Below are 18200 nucleotides of genomic sequence, written 5' to 3'. Positions count from 1 at the left end.
CAAATGTACATGTATGTAACATCTTCAGTTTTTTAGATGTAAGTATTCATAAAAGTAATTTTACCCCTTTGTCAGTCCTTAAGTGAATTTTCCGAAAACAAAAAATACGTGTTCCATTATTTTTAAAGGAGATTCCAAATACCTATTTTCATGTCTGTAATATCCTCATTTTTGTAGACACCACAATCGTAATATAAAATAATTCAACCCAGCTATCAGTCATTTTTACCCCCTCTAACTGCTTTTTCCAGAAAACAAAGAGACTAAAAATATTTACGTCTCGAATTATGTTAATTTTTTGATATATTGTAGATATGCTCATTTTAAAAATTTACTCCCTTTAACACTTCCCCGTAAGTAGATTTTCAGAAAACAAATTAAGCGGGTTCCTTTACTTTTACAGGAAATTCCAGGTACCAGTTTTCTCGTCTGTAGTATGTTGCGTTTTTTGATATATATTGTACATATATACATTTAAAAAAGTCACCCCCTTTTTTACATCCTGTGGGCCGATGACCTCGATGTTAGGCCCCTTTAAACAGCAAGCATCATCATCATATACATCCTGTTTAACCCTTCTTAAATAGATTCTCCAAAAACAAAGCTACGCCTTTTTATTTGTAAAGGATTCCAAATGCCAAGTTTCACAACTGTAACATCTTTAGTTTTTGAGATATAAGTATCCTCATAAAAGGTATTCAACACATTTTCACCTTTTTCATCGTCATTAAAAGGATGTTCCAGAACAAAGAAATACGTGTTTACTTATTTTTAAAGGAGTTTCCATTCACCAATTTTCACATCATTAAACTGTAAATTTTTTGATACATAGATACACTCATTTTAAAACTTCAACCCCGTTTTCAACCCCTTAGCGACGGAATATCCAAAAATTCTACCTTAGTGAGCGCGTACATTGCAATATAAATGTATCCTCAAAATTTAATTTCTTTATGTGCAGTAGTTTTGGCTCGGCGATGATGAATCAGCAATTTAGTCTGTCAGTCAGTCAGTCAGTCAGTCAGTCAGTCAGTCAGTCAGTCAGTCAGTCAGGACATGTTATATATGTATATATATACAGATTTACGTCCACCATATATTATTTTCCGTAGAATTAAATATTCCCTTAACGTATTTGAAAATTCATAATCTAATTGGTGACATTCTTGCACGGGGATATTTAATAGCTTACTTAAACTATCAACTTAAGTAGATGGGCTAAGAATGTTCTAAAACAAATGGTGCTATGTCAGCATTTTCCCACGCCCTTGCCGGAAAAATTTGAATTTTATTTGAATCAGCATTTTTTGGCGCAAGGAAGATCATTGACCCCTTGTCAATGACGTCACGATGACATCAAATCTTACCTACGTGAGCAGGCCTAACCTCACGTAGGTGAGGTTTCGACGTCACGATTACCTCCTAACCTAACTTGCAACCACGGACGCGGGTTAGGTTAGGGACCGAGGTTTCTCTGAGAGGGTAGAAAGGGTCCTCTCCTCCCTCCCTGAGGGCTACCTACAAGCCTGCAACCAAAAATTATTGCCGGGTTTTTAGTCAAGAGCCAGGCATGACCACCTCCCTTGCGGAATTTTGCAGAGATCGTCTTTTATAGAGTGGACGTGCGGGTGGGGACGTGGGAGGTGGTGGGAGGGATGCTAGTGCGCCTGCACGGGAGGGAGACTACAGAGCGGTCTCGCGGCGACTTCGTGAGTTACTGTAAACAAATAACTATCAGATCCCGCTGGAGACACAACAGAGCGGTCCCACACTGATAAGAAGAAAAGCAGGGGTTGCGTTGCCTTGCAACTAGTTGCAAGGTGGCTAAGGGATCGCGCAATAGCGGTTAGTTCGCTGTTTTTGAGCTAGGTAGCTCATTCGAGCACGATGGCTGAAACGCACTTTTCTAACCGCGAATATCAAACATATGGTATGTGCTTAGAACCTACGCGGTCTGTTATTATGTTATCTCTTCCATACATTTATAATCTAAACGTATTTTATAATGAACAGGAAAGTTTAGAACAGCCCTCATACAATTTATTTGGTTCTGAACTGAAAGGATGTGTATGCTCGTTGAGAGAGTGGTGCGGGATGTGTAGGGGCGGAATGTAAAGAGCACTTCTTACAGTGCACTCTGGTGGGCAAATAGGGGAACAGGATTTACAACTCACTCTTAAGGGCTAAGTGTTAAAACAATGGCTAGTACGCATGCGTAGAGGTAGATGGTAGGCTTACCTGCCAATATACAACTATTGGGTTTGTTTAACACATACATTCCATGATGTTATGTTACCCTGTTCATAGGAGAAGAGAGGTGTTTGAGGTAGGGGGAATGCATTGTGCGAAGACAGGAATGGACAGCATCCATCCTTTACCAAGTAGCGAAGTGAGAAAAATGGCGGCACACCTGGAAATATTGAATGCATACAACCTATATTTTGTGTTTAGAATATGCTTTGTCGGTTATTCATAAATATTATTTTCTAGTTGTTTTACGTCGCACCGACACAGATAGGTCTTATGGCGACGATGGGACAGGGAAGGGCTGGGAGTGGGAAGGAAGCGGCCGTGGCCTTAATTAAGGTACAGCCCCAGCACTTGCCTGGTGTGAAAATGGGAAACCACGGAAAAACATTTTCAGGGCTACCGACAGTGGGGTTCGAACCTACTATCTCCCGAATACTGGACACTGGCCGCACTTAAGTGACTGCAGCTATCGAGTTCGGTATTCATAAATTTAATATATATATATATATATATATATGTGTGTGTGTGTATTTTGTAATGAACAGAAAAGATTTCAACAGTCAGCGTGCCATCTCTTGTGTTCTGAACAGAAAGGAACATCTACACGTTTATTTTTGTTGAATGGACCTCACCATTTTGACACTTCTAAGAGGAGTCAGTACTGTAATTGGGACATATTGAAAGGGAGAGTGTGTGGTTAGGTTAGCGTTTATAGGCAAGGTTAGGTTAGTACACGTGTTAACCTCACCTATAAGTTACCTTACGTGTTCAACTCCTTCAAATGGAGTTAATAAAAATCGCGTGCGATATTAGCTTAGCGTTTCTAAAGCAAAGTTATGTTATAATGTCATAATAATATAACCTCAAATACATGTCATCATATTGATACCACTTTTCTAAAAGCATTCAGTAAAGAGCCTGTGTGAGGTTAGGTTAGGTAAACACAGTGTTAACCTTACTTCCAGGTCACATATCACCCCGTCTAGCAGCAAAATTAGATGAAACCTACAAGAATTAAATGTTTAAACTCATGCACAAAAAGCACATACCATTTTGGTTATGTTTTCATTTAACATTAACCAGTCTGTTATACTTACGTCATTGGTAAGTCTTGGAACTGGAACATAAGCTTCAAACGTACGTATGAAATAATACATCCCATACTATTTACGGTAAAAACCAACAGTATAAGTTACAGGATTGAAAATTGTATTTTCAATGGAGTCGGAATTTAGTCCCGCAATAATTCCTTTTGTATACTGCGTGGATGCATTGATACGCATGCTAGCTAGACGACACCTCTTCAGGAACTCTGCAACTGTAGCAGCTAAGACTACACACACGTGCATTGAAGTATGCCAGACTCAGCCAGACTCGGCTGTATTGTAAACTGTTGTACTTAGTTCATTCCCTTCACCTGCTCTCGCCTATCACATGCAGTTAGCTAACTCTATGATTCGTGTCTACAGTATGAGGTTAACCGAGGTGGGTTTAAATATAAACTTTTTTTAAAATTGACACGCACTTTGCATAAGTGACTCAATAACTCTACACCTGCATTGGAGTAAGCAAGAATCTGCTTAAGACTCAGCATATAACACGCATATGCTTCCTATCCGCGTGGGAACGCTCTGTTATGTCTAACGGGATCTGATTGTCATTTCTTTACAGTAACTCACGAAGTCGCCGAAAGACAGCACTGTAGTCTTCCTCCCGAGCAGACGTACTAACATTCCTCCCACTTCCTCCCACATTCCCATCCGCACGACCACTCTTTAAAAGACGGTGACCAGGATTGCTCTCTGCCGCTCTCCGTAAGGAAGGTGGTCATGCCTGGCTCTTGGCTAAGTAGCCGGCAATATTTTTTGTTGAGGAACGGGAGGTGGTCCTCTGGGAGAGAGGGCAATCTCTCACGATTCCCCTATTTTTGGTACGGGGATTGGAGGTAGACCCAGGGAGGGAGGAGAGGACCCTCTCCATCCTCCCAAAAATACATCAGTCCCTAACCTAAACCAGTGAGGTTAGGTTAGCGTCCGTGGTTGCAGGTTAGATTAAGACGTCATCGTGACGTCATAATTTCACCTACGTGAGGTTCGGCCTGCACACATAGGCAGGGTTTGATGTCATCGTGACATCAATCATTAGGAGTCAATAGACCTGACACGGCAAAAATTCACCTTTTCCCGCCAAAAGCGTGGGAAAATACTGGCGTAGCACCCATATAGCCACATAGCCCATATAGTAACCTAGTATCTGAATGTTTAAAGAATACTCTATGATTTCATTTTTGCTAGATGTTTAAACTCAGCTCACCTCTTCCGTAGCTTGGTTGTTTTCACAAGTAATGCGAAGACGCAACATTATATCCACTATTTATTCTAAATGCAATATGCTGACCATTTGTGGTGTATTTCTGTTATGAGCGTCGTGTCACAAAGCACAGCTCCAACACAGTATCATGCCATAATGAATATAGCATGGTTTTCTTCCTTCCTGTGTCTAAAGATGCATCTATTCCAAACCCTTTATTTACAGGCGTGTTCTGTTTCCTCGAAAGTTGCTCCATGCATTTTTGATCAAATCATTTGGTCTCATTACTTGTTAAATGCATAGTTATTGAATGATTTCCGCATGAATGAAACAAATTTATGACTCCAAATGACATACAGAGTGGACGAGGTAAGTAATTACTACGCCCGCTTAGGCATTCATGAAAGCAAATGAAGCAAGACTGTCCTGTGTTATTAATGTCCGGGCCCTGATTGCCTGGAAACCATGTTTTACCCTGCTGTTGATACTATGGGCTACAACATTAACCACTGGGGCAATTATTCCAACACAACTATGTTATACGCACCTTGACTTTAACTTTCCGTCATATCATTTTCTTCAGTAATGAGGTCAACAAAAATCAATATGCAGGTTAGAGAAATTTAATGAGGTTAGCTGATTATATATCATCGTTGCTGTGCCAAAAGCGCGAGTGTGACAATGCTCTTCCTATTCATTGTTTCTCTTAAGACTGGTCACGTCTCACAGCAACATATGGATATGGATATGGATGCCATCTGAACTATTTTCGTTCAGTTGATTTTCCTATGCGCGTGTCTAAAGGAAAATGAACCTTACTGTACAGTACTGTAGAAATGTACGTATGTTTGAATGACATTTTTACCCACTCCTAGAGTATGATGTGCAATAAAAAATACTAATAAATTATTCCAAAAAGGCAAATTAACACAAATAAATTCGAATAACATTGTACATAAACAGTTTACACACTTATTGTGCTCTAGCGTTATATCACTTTGTGAAGAGTGCTTAATATTATCCCATTTATATTGTCGCCCTTAATAACAACAAATTTTACAACTGTACAATCGTAAACTGTTAACTATTTTCTCACTGGAATAAACTTACGCACACTCACTCCTATCGTAACACAAAAACATGCAATTTAAATTACTTTCCCAAGAATTTGACACTACTTTTACGGCATGTGATCATTATTTGTTAATACATTCCCATCTAGTTATTCTTAACCGGCTTTACATCATCTCTTCCATACTTACATTAGTCCAGCACAAGTGATTTCCATGAACAAAGATGAACAATTCACTGTAAAATAAATCAACATTAGCAATGAAATCGGATGAAGTGGAACTGAAAACCACTCAGTCTATATAAACACAATTTATATAAAATATTTTACGAAAACTACGGCTATTAAAACCCTATTTAAACACAAGACTAAAACATTTCCTACATTATTTATATATATTTTAATGCTCATCACTTCAGCTGCTACATTACACGTTCGGCCGGGATGTCCGTTCTCGTTTACTCCGCCATGCTGCTGCTGCTGTATGATGACACGGCCAAACTGGGTCCTTGCTTCATTTCAGCACGGAGTCTGCAGTCCATCTCTCGAAAACCACCTGCTGCCTCGGTCTTCACACTTGACGTTTCAAATTGCCACGCTGTCGTACAGAATTATACACAGTCACTTTAAGATGTCAGCTTTCGTTGCCTGGTAACAAAGAACCCCGCCAAGACATTACCCACACAGCAGTGGCGGCGCATGACTGTCCTCACTTGGGGTTTCAACAGAAGAAAAAAATTGCCGCCCCCCCCCAAACTCTCCTCCCCCTCCCTCACCACCTCTTCCGTCGTGGGCCGTAACTTTCTAAAATAAGATGACAGAAGTTTTACAAATGTGATAAAATACGAGGGAAGCAGACAATACATGCCGAAATTTACCACAAACAAAATAAGAAATGTTTCACATTCAACTTACCCTATCCAGACAGCTTATACCAAAAAATCCAGCCTGCGCTCCTTGAAGGACGAAAACTTATGTATAACTGCTTCATTGAAGTCCGCAGAGTCTTAAGTCTATCCTCGGTCATTGTGCTGAGCAAGAAAGTCTTAATTCTCTTCAGGGTTCAGAGCACCTTTATGCTTCCGATGCCGTTATAGGAATAGTAATAACTATATTTAAACTTCTCATTGGTATTACCTTGCCTCTTTTCTTTGCCTCAACGATCTTTAAGTTTCTTTCCAAAAGGTAATTATTCCAAAGAAGGCAAATGAATAAATGTTTGGTAAGTATTGATATATTTGAGACAATACATCAATTGGAATTTGTCAGTTTGATGTGATTTTTGGTAGTAATGACGCTTTTCAACACTAGCGCTGATTATGTGCACTATTCTCCGCTGCTTAGTTGAATTCCCGTAGGAGAAACAGATGGCAGGCACATACCCCTACAACTCGACTTGCGAGAGACTTGAGAGAGTGGAATATTGGGCATGCGTAAAGCACAGATATCCGTTTCTGCGATATCCTGGTCTTGCTTTAGTGCTGACCTACGTCCTCCCGCACCTCACAACTCCCTTCGCCTTTGTATGAACGGAGAGATCGCCTTGCAAGGAGGTTCATTCCAGACGAGTACCCAGCAACGGACCTTGCGCAGCTCACATGAATTGAATGCCAGTACGAGTATATTAGGGGTAGATGGACTTAGCAAGAGCTTCGAGATTGACAAGGGAGTTATGAAAATTACGCAGTCAAGTACAATTTGATATAAACTGGAGGTTCATTGCTCCATTGCGCCATACCAGAAATCACCACTGCCACACAGTTAATATAGTACAGGCTTTGTTTTACGTGTAGGCCTACTTAGCTCATTGAATTTCTCACAATATTCTAGTTCTTTGTTCTGTTCGGCCTATCTCACGTCTTTACGCTCTCAAAGTACCTTTAGTAGAGTCACAGGTTATTGCTCCACGCTTCGAATCACACCCAGTCGGCACGACAGGAACCATTCTCGAAACTGTTCTGGTTTGATTATTTTTTGTATCTGCGAAATTCTGGTACTTAGGGACGGACGTTCTCTCTCTTTCTCTCTTTCTCTCTCTCTCTCTCTCTCTCTCTCTCTCTCTGCATCTCAAAGTACTACTTGAAGAGCTGCCAGCTGAGAGTACTTCAAACCGTTAGACTAGGCTCAAGTTCAGTGAAACTGTACAACTCAAATAACTGGTCATACATTTCACAGGATTTCATGAGAGGGTGGGATTCAGGTTATGGTCTTTATGTCGAGTGCTAGCGTAAGGGGAAATGTAAAGTTAAATAAAAATGAGGTACAGAAGATTCAAATTACTTTATTTTGTCATAGCTAAATGAAGAAAAATTCGGCGATCTCAAAAGTGTCGTTGCAAAAGAGTGACTCCCGCAGTAGTGTGGACTGTGGTTCCAACTTCTGCATCGATTGTCATTACAGGGGCAAACTTCTGGTGCGACAAAAACGGTGCAAACCCCGTAAAAATGTGTTAATAATGAAATCTGTAGATTTTTTTGCAATTTGCTTTATGTCACACTGACACACATAGGTCTTACAGCAACGATGGGATAGGAAAGGGCTAGGAGTGGGAAGGAAGCGGTCGTGGCCTTAATTAAGATACACCCTTATACATACATATACTTTATTACCACTTCAGCTGCTACATCACACCTTCGGCCAGGATGGCCCTCCTCGAATACTCCGCCATGCTGCTGCTGTTGAATAATGACACGGTCAAACTGTGTCCTTGGTTCCTGAAGATCCCTAAAGTATAAAACTCACCAAAAGTTTCAATCCATTTGCACAAGAATCCCTTTTGTAAACCACGTTTGTGGTATTTCCTTTTGGGGCTAAGGTGACCAGGTTACTAGCATAGCTAACTCTGGAATATGCGACATAGAACTAACTCTACATGTGAGAAACAGTCATCTCTCTCTCTCACGCCGAAAACAAAATATATGTATGCTTCCAAATAACTATTACCACGTCTCAAATAAACTTCAGGTTTTGAGATATATCATATCCTCATAAAAAAAGATTCCAGATAGTTGTAACGTGCTATCCGAAATGTGTTTGCAAATCACACGGTCTGCCTTTGAACAAACGAGAAACATAATATAAAGTTAGGCATTTAGGCTATTGCACAGTGCCTTACTATTTTTGTGTGGTGGTGTGTGACGATCACTGGCCCAGCAAACTAATAGCAGTGCGCTAGGTAGCGGATCTACTGACCTTCGGAAGGAGGAGATCCTCGAAAATGCCGGTGGCAGTTTCCGGTGAAACGTTGGGAATTAGATGGCTGGTGGTGAAAGCCTAAGGCTGGAATGATTGTAGGCCCATATTCACACTGCGATCAACAGACACAAACTCATTCAATTGTCAGCAACATGCTTGTGTTTCATGTCCGGCCCCGCGGTATAGGCGTCCGCCTGTCGGTCCCGGGTTCGATTCCCGGCCGAGTCAGGTGTTTTTAATTGTATATGATTAATATCCCTGGCCTGGGGACTGGATGTTTGTGTCGTCCTTAACGTTCCTTTCCTCAAATTCAACACTCTAAACTTCTGCACTTCCAATTACACGCAGGATCATATCATATGAAACAAGTAGGGGAAAATATCTCTATAGGTCGACGCCCCGAACAAATATCATTTTAAAAAAAGGTGTTGCATACATTAGGAAGAATGTGGTCAAAATATTTCTCGTTTCTTCAGAGGCAGACCGTGTGACGTGTAAACAGATTTCGGATAGCACGTTACAACTGTGCCGAAAAAAATTAGACTATTTCATTTGGATTTTTATCAAGTCCATCTAAGTTTCGAGTGTTTCGTTTAAAAATGCTTCGTCTTAAAGTATCTCATCCCACAACATCTGTTTCTTAGATCGAACTGGCCTCAGTTCTTCACTTAACAAGTCAGCAATTATTCGGAAGAAGTACGTAAGCCTGGTTTCGGCAGTCGAAATTACTATCTGTAAGTAAACGGAAATTCAAAATAGACAAATAATAGTAATATATCTTACGAATAAAAGTTACATATTCCAGGTTTTTTATATGGCATTCTGAATGGAATCAAAACAGTGCAGTGAGCGCAGTTGTAGATCGGTGTTGTACTTTGACGTCTATGGTTCTGCTTACTCTTGAGAAAGCTACATACCACTGTCCGAATGACTGGAGTGGGCAGATTTTTCCCGACTTTAACCTTGTTCCCGGTGGCTTACTCATTGTAGCAGAGAAGGCTAAATTTACAGGGAATTTCATCCATTTAAGAACGAATGATGTACCAGGATTCACTGATGCTAAATCCACTCTTGGAATAAAACGCTTTCTTCTTGAAACTGAGCCCGCCTGAATTCCTGCATGATCGATGTTTTCATCTTGGTTCCGTTGATTCAATCTCGTTCCATTGCAAAAACCAGCTTTATTAACCTCATTAACATTATCACTTACAATAGAATCAGTCTTCATGTACGTTATTTGCTACACTATCAAACTATTCAAAGCCTGTTGGTTGATGATGTAAACTTTTTCGTTTCTTGGGCAAAAAATACACTGCTTTGGAAATTATTGTACTCTTACTTGGATGAAAAGAAGATATAAGTGAGTCTCGTAGAATATTTTCTGGAAATATAGTTTTGTTGAATCCCGAATGTGCCATTTGGCCTTATTCTCCGTTTCCGAGTTTCAGAAACCCTTCAGTGATGTTAACGCTTAATTTTGTGACGTACAGTAGAATATGTAAAACTTGACTGGAAAACAGCTGTTCTGTAACAGTAAGGAATAAGTGCCAGGCATTATCGGAAGTTCTGCACTAAGCAAGATCACTTTTCTAGCGAAAGGGGATTTGTTGTTCATTATAAGTAGTTAGTCTACTGCTGAGAGAGCGTGATTGGGAGACATTGTTGCCTCGGCTCTTATGATTAACTTAGCCTGTCTTAATTACGCTGCGTTTTCTGACATTCTTATGTTAGACGCAGAGGTCAGCGAATTTAGAGTCCTTCCTATGACTAAACTTTAGTCAATTCATCTTTATCCAAACGTGTCGCTTCATCTTCAGTTGTTTGTCTCTGTAACTGCATATTTAAGATATCTTTCCCGTTTTTGCCTTTGTTTACTCTTTTTGTCTTATAGCTGGCGTTTTAGTACCTTGGATGATCGACTCATTTGAAATTTGTTGTTTTAACACAGAAAATTCGCACAACATTTGACGATCGAAAATTCTTTTCAGGTGAGACTCATGCCCTCATGGACGTCATGTTCTCCCGAGAAAGAATCAAGCATACGAAATTCCATCTGAGCCGAATCATATCTCTACCATGGAAACGGTTATAACGAAGCATCCGAGAACAACATTTGTTGAGATGTCATTACTCAAACTTGTATGGTCAATCCTTGTCCCATTTCTTTACTGCCGAGCTCGATAGCTGCAGTCGCTTAGGTGCGGCCAGTATCCAGTATTCGGGAGATAGTAGGTTCGAACCCCACTGTCGGCAGCCCTGAAAATGGTTTGCTGTGGTTTCCCATTTTCACACCAGGCAAAAGCTGGGGCTGTACCTTAATTAAGGCCACGGCCGCTTCCTTCCTACCCCTAGCCCTTCCTTGTCCCATCGTCGCCATAAGACATATCTGTGTCGGTGCGACGTAAAGCAACTAGCAAAATTTCTTTACTGGGAATCAACCGCAACAGAGGAGTAATAAGATAAAAAAAAATTTTAAAAATTGTGTGCGTATTTTTAGCCGAGTGCAGCCTTTGTAGGGCACACCCTCCGATGATGGTGGGCGGCATCTGCCACATGTAGGTAACTGTATGTTATTGTGGTGGAGGATAGTGTTATGTGTAGTGTGTGAGTTGCAGGGATGTTGGGGACAGCACAAACGCCCAGCCCCCGGGCCACTGGAATTAACCAATGAAGGTTAAAATCCCCGGCCCGGCCGGGAATCGAATTCCGGCCCCTATGAAACGAAGGCCAGTACGCTGACCACTCAGACAACGAGTCGGACGTGAGAGGAAATGAATGACGTGTTATATAATACTAGGAATGGAGTGGGTGAAACCCGAAGCCGACACAAAACCTGTACCTGTCTAATAGCACTAAAGTCTCTTTACGTCTCTATCCGACGGACGAATCACCATCAACAGCGTCATACGCCCTTACTGCAAATGAGCGCTGCGAAAATGTTTGAAACTTAATCCAGGCTCTTGGCGCGCGATCTAGTGTTTAGAAATGGTATGTTACAACCACTCAAACCTGCCGGCCGACATTCTAATGGAAATACTTTTTTTCAAACTACAGGATTCGAAGCACTTAAGTAAGGTAACGATTATTGCGAGCTACGAATCAACAATGCCAGAAGGCAGTAAACACTGGCTACAATATCACAAAGCAGGCCTGCGCTTTGTTACCTAGTTCATTTTATTGTTGTAATCATTATTGTAAGAAGCTTTGAATTGTTTTCAGTATGTTTTAAAATACATTTCATTGCAGTAAGAAGTGATCAGCAGGAAGTGTATGCTCCATTACATTATAGAAAAGAATATTATTTTACTGGTGTAAATATTCCTTAATACTAACAGATTCAATTACGGATCCCTTGCACAGCATTGGTTAGTTATTATTACATTTCATTTTATACAGAATTTCCAGAGGAAACAAATGTTGGAATTATACGGACTAACTCAGTAACACTGGACAATATGGATAACGATAACATTGTAGAATATTCTGAGCGGAAGGAAGATGATTCAGGAAATGAAGAAGAGAAAACTTCAGCTGAAGTGCTCGGGGATAAAAACAAAGAAAATAAGTGCAGAAAGGGAGTAAGCTTGTAACGATCATTTCAATAGGTTGTGTTCAGGATTATTAAGAGACACTCAAAGAAAAAAAAAATGTTTGATTCCAGTAAAAAAAATTACTTGTTTTATAGTTAGTGTGTTAATTTCAACGTCGTTCATAAAGTGAAACAAATGAGGAACTTATTAACCTTTGGCCTCAATTTTCTCATTTTGCACGTTCAGGTAGCTACTGACTTTTTACTTACCACGTCAACATACCTCCTTACCATCCAAACGTAGCAAGCATTAATGTGGTCTTCCTGTTCTCTTCATATCATTGGAATGCTAAAAGATAAGATTTCTCTTTATCTTGCTATAATTTTCTTCAAAACGGCAAGACATGTCTGAAGGATTGTATGTGAGCTGCTGGATTAGTTTTAATCCCCTAACTTAATGCTAAAATAAGTGTGATACACTTTCATTACAAATGAGATTACGTTTCCCTTTCGTCAAGAATAAAGAAGCTACCAATAAAAGGAAATGCTTTAATTCTCTTTGTGTCCTTGGATATATTCACTGTTCTCTTAGTTTTGTATCCTGCAAGAAAATTTGCTATTACATTCTTCTAAGCACACACCCCCTCTTCATATTAGTCAAACTATCCGAGATGTTGCGTCAGAGCTACCTACTGTGTATGCGGATTATGCCTATCGCGATTCAGCGTAGCAGAGGTAAATCTGAAAAATACAAAGGAACCAAAACCAAATGCCGCTAAAGCGATATATGTCAGTAGAAATGTGAGTTCAAGTTTTAGAATCACGATAATGAAATTATTAAAAAATTATACAATTTTATACTTTTAATAAAATAGGACCAAATATTTGCAGGCTAGTGTAATATTCTGTTACCATTTTAACCTTCATAGTGTTGAAAAATATGTAAAATGAAGTAGTATCGCTGTGCGGGTATATTTAAAGTGCACTTAACTTCAATTGAGCAAAAACACTCCCACTGCTCACTCTTGCTTTTTACCATCAGAAATTCACAAACAATGAGCTTGCAGTGCACACACATGCACTAATTATGAGTCCGGGAGCTCATGTAATACATTTATCAATGGAACCCTATTAAAAAGCTTTTTCCATTTGATTTTGCTTCAAATATTTGTGTAGGGAAAGATAGGGTCAGAAGTGGGACGTACGAATAAATTCAGTGTTTGTTAGCAGCTATGTGTGCCCTGCTACACAGTATCTGCTTCGTAACTTGATTACTCTACTTGTTTTCAATCAACGAGCAGGATATATTAACGAAAGACTAAATAAATGAAAGAAAAATTATTTCAAAAGTATAATAATAATAATAATAATAATAATAATAATAATAATAATAATAATAATAATAATAATAATAATAATAACAATAATAATAATAATATATTTTTTTTGCTATGGGCTTTACGTCGCACCGACACAGAAAGGTCTTATGGCGACGATGGGATAGGAATGGCCTAGGAGTTGGAAGGAAGCGGCCGTGGCCTTAATTAAGGTACAGCCCCAGCATTTGCCTGGTGTGAAAATGGGAAACCACGGAAAACCATTTTCAGGGCTGCCGATAGTGGGATTCGAACCTACTATCTCCCGGATGCAAGCTCACAGCCGCGCGCCTCTACGCGCACGGCCAACTCGCCCGGTAATAATAATAATAATAATAAGAAGAAGAAGAAGAAGAATACCTCAAAACAAGCGATCAACTTGCGTAGAAGATGGAACTATTGGAATGGAACTACTGGGACCGGATGAGGGTCAATGCTGCCACAGAGGTCACCCCGATAGTCAAACAGAAGCAGTACGGCTTGTGGACAAATTCCTGCGAAGAAGCGGCTGTACATAGGCAGCGTGGCTACGATGGAGCTCACTGAAAATCCAGCCGAATAGAGACAAGTTCCTTGAACAGCGCCAGCTAACCACCAAGACCATCAGACAGGTTAAGCGTCAGCACACTGAAGACCGGTTAGCACAGTTGAATGGAGACTTGAAGAAGAAGAACTACAGAAATCGATAAAGGAATTTCAAGCGAAATATCAATAATTACACCTCACCCAACGTCAAGTTCCGGGGAGCAGATGGGAAGATATTCCATAACGATATGGACAACGGCCACATTCTGGCGAGGTACTTCGAGACCCTTCTCAATGGTGAATTACCTGACAACTCCTTTAGCTATCAGGATCGTCTCAGACATCTTCCAATTAAAGAGAAAGAGAAAAACATCACCCAGTCACTGGAAAGTAAAAAAGCATTGCTAGAAAAGACAACAGTGGCTGAGCTATGGAGGCATGATGAAGACAAACAGTCAGCAATTTGACAGAGGTACTGCAATATATTAGGGAGACTGAGAACCTGAAAAATGTCTGGGCATCTTCTCGGATCAACCTCTAACAAGAGAAAGGTGACCAGACCGACATTAACAACTCTCGAGGGATTTCCTTGATACCAGTCACTTACAAGATATTGTCCAAGGCCTTATTGAACAGAGCTGAAACCAAACTAGACCCACACGTTTGAGTAGTATACCGGAGGGGGTTCAAGAAAGGTCTGTAAGAAGGATATCAGCTCCCGGACGAAACTATCTTTACACCGGTCTGTTTTTAGATTAACGTTGCCCTACGTGAGTGAAAGCTGGGTGCAATCGGGATATCATTTTTGTAAGTTTGAAGTAACAGGCATGTAGGTAGCGAGAAGGTTCGCTGGTAAATACAGGTGGGAAGAATGGCAGGACGGTACTCGGAATGAAGGGGCAAAGGCTAAGTTGGGAACTGGATTAATGAACCTTTATGCAGAAATCGTCTTCGATTGTGGGATCATGTGAGGTGAATGGAGGATGAATGATAACTTAGAGTAATAATGGACTCCGTTTCTAGGATTTGAAGATAATAGGCCATGAACTAAACGGTGACGCAGAGCTAGTTACAAATACACGTTTGTAGAGGCGTTTGGTAAATTCGCAGAGGGTTGCAGTCCATAATGGCGATGTATGTATCGTATCCTTGATGAGCATGTGTGCTGAGTTCTTGAATATCCCAGCGTCGCTAAATTGCTCACCTAGTTCCGTGTACTCAGTGGTGTACCGTTCAGAGGATACAAAGGGTTCGTAATTGAATTAAATAGACTGACTCTTACTTGAAGTACAATTTTATTAACGTTAATTTGAAGCAAAGGAAAATAGACTGTTAAAGTAATTAAATATTAATCCTCAAAGCACAGAATTTAAATTATCTGTGATAAAATGAAGAGACATACAAAATATTACATTAATTCTGACTTGTGAGTCACCAACTAATTTTTAATTTTTAAAATTAATCTCGAAACAGTTTTACTTTAATCAAATTCTTCACATACTGTATGACTATACTCAATATTCAACATTAATCTGTTTATTAAAGCCTTAATTTGAATTCTACATGAACCCTTGGATTCAAATTTTACATTTTGTGTAAATTCCCATAGAGCTCTGTTAAACTCCAAGACCTTTTGTCTTGTTTTAACAATCCATCTAATTTAACCTTCAATATGAACTGAAGAGATTTGTTCTTTGAAATGATTATCACTTACAAATTAAATTTTATTATAACAGTTAAATATTATTATCATTATTAAAGAGCCAAACAATGCATAACGGACTCAGCCGACTCGCCCGATAACTTGAAACTTCTGGAATCGCCTCCTGCATCTATTGTGGAAATTGTACTTTGGACTTTGAACTGCATTGCATGCTTTGCCGTCCCGCAACTGCGTTATTAACTTCGCTTTTGGCCTCTCGAACAATTTGGATATTTCTCTTTTTGTTCTGCTTTCCCTGGCCATCTACTATCTTCTTTCGAATTTTCCGATGACGCAACCAATGCTGATTGGTTTCTTATGCGTCATGCCTTCTTCTTCTTCCGCTGCCTTGACAAGCTATATGACTTGAAAGTCGCATCATGCACCTCGTTTATCTTTGAGTTTGCCATGGATTGATATATCGCACCGCCTGCCAGTCAAGGCTAAGGTACGACTTTGCTCTGGAAATTTAATATTTACTTTTTACTGGGGACTCAGTCACCGCCATGGACTCTAATCTAATGATCTACTGCTACTAAAACGTTTTCACTGAAGTGGACGTTGCGCTTCCTAGACGGTAACGCCTATACTAGAAAATGTCCCGGCATCTTCCTTAGTGCACGAGAATTGAAAACCACGGAAGACCATTCTCATGACCGCCGATGGTTGGGACCATCCCCTCTCCATCTCCCAAATTCAGAGGCGTAGACCTATATCAGCGCCACGGCCACCCCTCTGAAGTTATTTCTATTGTTTAAATTTAACAGTTACCGTTATTTTATCTCATGGCAGTGCTTTCTAAGTTAAATCAGCTTTCTCAAAGGCGAATTCCCTTTCGCGGCCAGCGGGATTCTCTATTGCCATCAAATCATATGAAAACAAATGGCACTGTATTTTGAAGAAACTTCAGCATATACTGTTTAAACTATATTTTCTGGTCACTGAGTTATTGGACAGATTATTCTGCACCTTTCCTCCGTTTATGCTATGAAAGTTTTTTTTCTGTTTCTTAACCCATCGTCACAGAAAACCCACCAGAGTTAGTGCTAACACTAGGAAAAAAGAAAATCATACATAATTGAGGTCAGGAAGGACATATCGCGTTAGAATTGGGCCAAATTGATATGTGTGACACGGATCCCAATACATCCCCACCAAGTTGTGAGAAACGTGGCAGAGAAAGAAGAAGAAACAATAATAAAGGAAAAGGAAGAAAGGCCTAGTTTGAATGTTTTGAAATAATGGAGGTAGTGGAAGTAAGTATTACATTAGGAAGTAGTACAGCTAGTAAACTTGACAATCACCCCTTCTCAACACTAATCAGAAGGAAGGAAAGAAGTGGTTCGATTCTTCGAAGAATGAACAAAAGTGAGAGAAGGGCCGTGCATATGAAAGACTCACTACCGTCGGGATCAGAAAAGAACAAGAGTATACTAAGGAAAGTTGGATAGGAAAGATAGGAAAGGAAACCCATCGCGTATCTGCTTTTCGTTTACCTGGTAGCTACGGCGATATTAAAGGTGTTAAATCATGCATTTCATGATAATGTATTTATGAGCACAGTAGAGAGGATACCTATCTCTCAGAAGAAGTTAAAGCGACTCTGTATATCAGTAACTAGCTTATGTATCATACGTAGCGCGAATCGAACAGGGCAATCTCCAGCTGGCAATGAATCGCTTATGAATACATTACATATGCTCTAGACGTACTTGTCCGACTTTAAATGCAATCATGGCGCTGAATTTGTAATATTTGCAGGTTTAAGGCTAGATGTAGAAACCACTGCAGTTTGATTTTTTTTTAATGTTAGTACGATTGATTTTGAAGATACTGTCGTTATGAAAAGGTAATATAAGTCTGATTAACGGCCCCTTGATAGCATTACTGAATCTTGAAACAGAATGTGAATATTTTGGACGGTTCGCGAGTTATTTGAGGTGGACAACTTAGCTGAATAAGCCTGCATAGCCTATATTCTATACCATCTTAACTCACCCACTTCAAGCTTCCAGTGCCATGAAATGTATAAGATATGCTAAAATAAGTAGTTCAGTAGCTTTTCAAAGTACGCCCTTTCCTCTGGATTTTGTTTATGTATTTACAGATAAGTACGGAATAGTACATTCCAACTTTTGGGTCACCATTCCCATCTTTGTGCTAAATGACTTCCCTTGTACGTACCATGACTAATACCACACAACACACTCACAACACACTCCATGCAGGTGCTCTGTAAAC

Source organism: Anabrus simplex, chromosome 2, assembly GCF_040414725.1.
Source record: "Anabrus simplex isolate iqAnaSimp1 chromosome 2, ASM4041472v1, whole genome shotgun sequence".
NCBI lineage: Eukaryota > Metazoa > Arthropoda > Insecta > Orthoptera > Tettigoniidae > Anabrus > Anabrus simplex.
The sequence above is the reverse complement of the archived record's forward strand: the minus strand, read 5'-3'. Positions refer to the sequence as shown.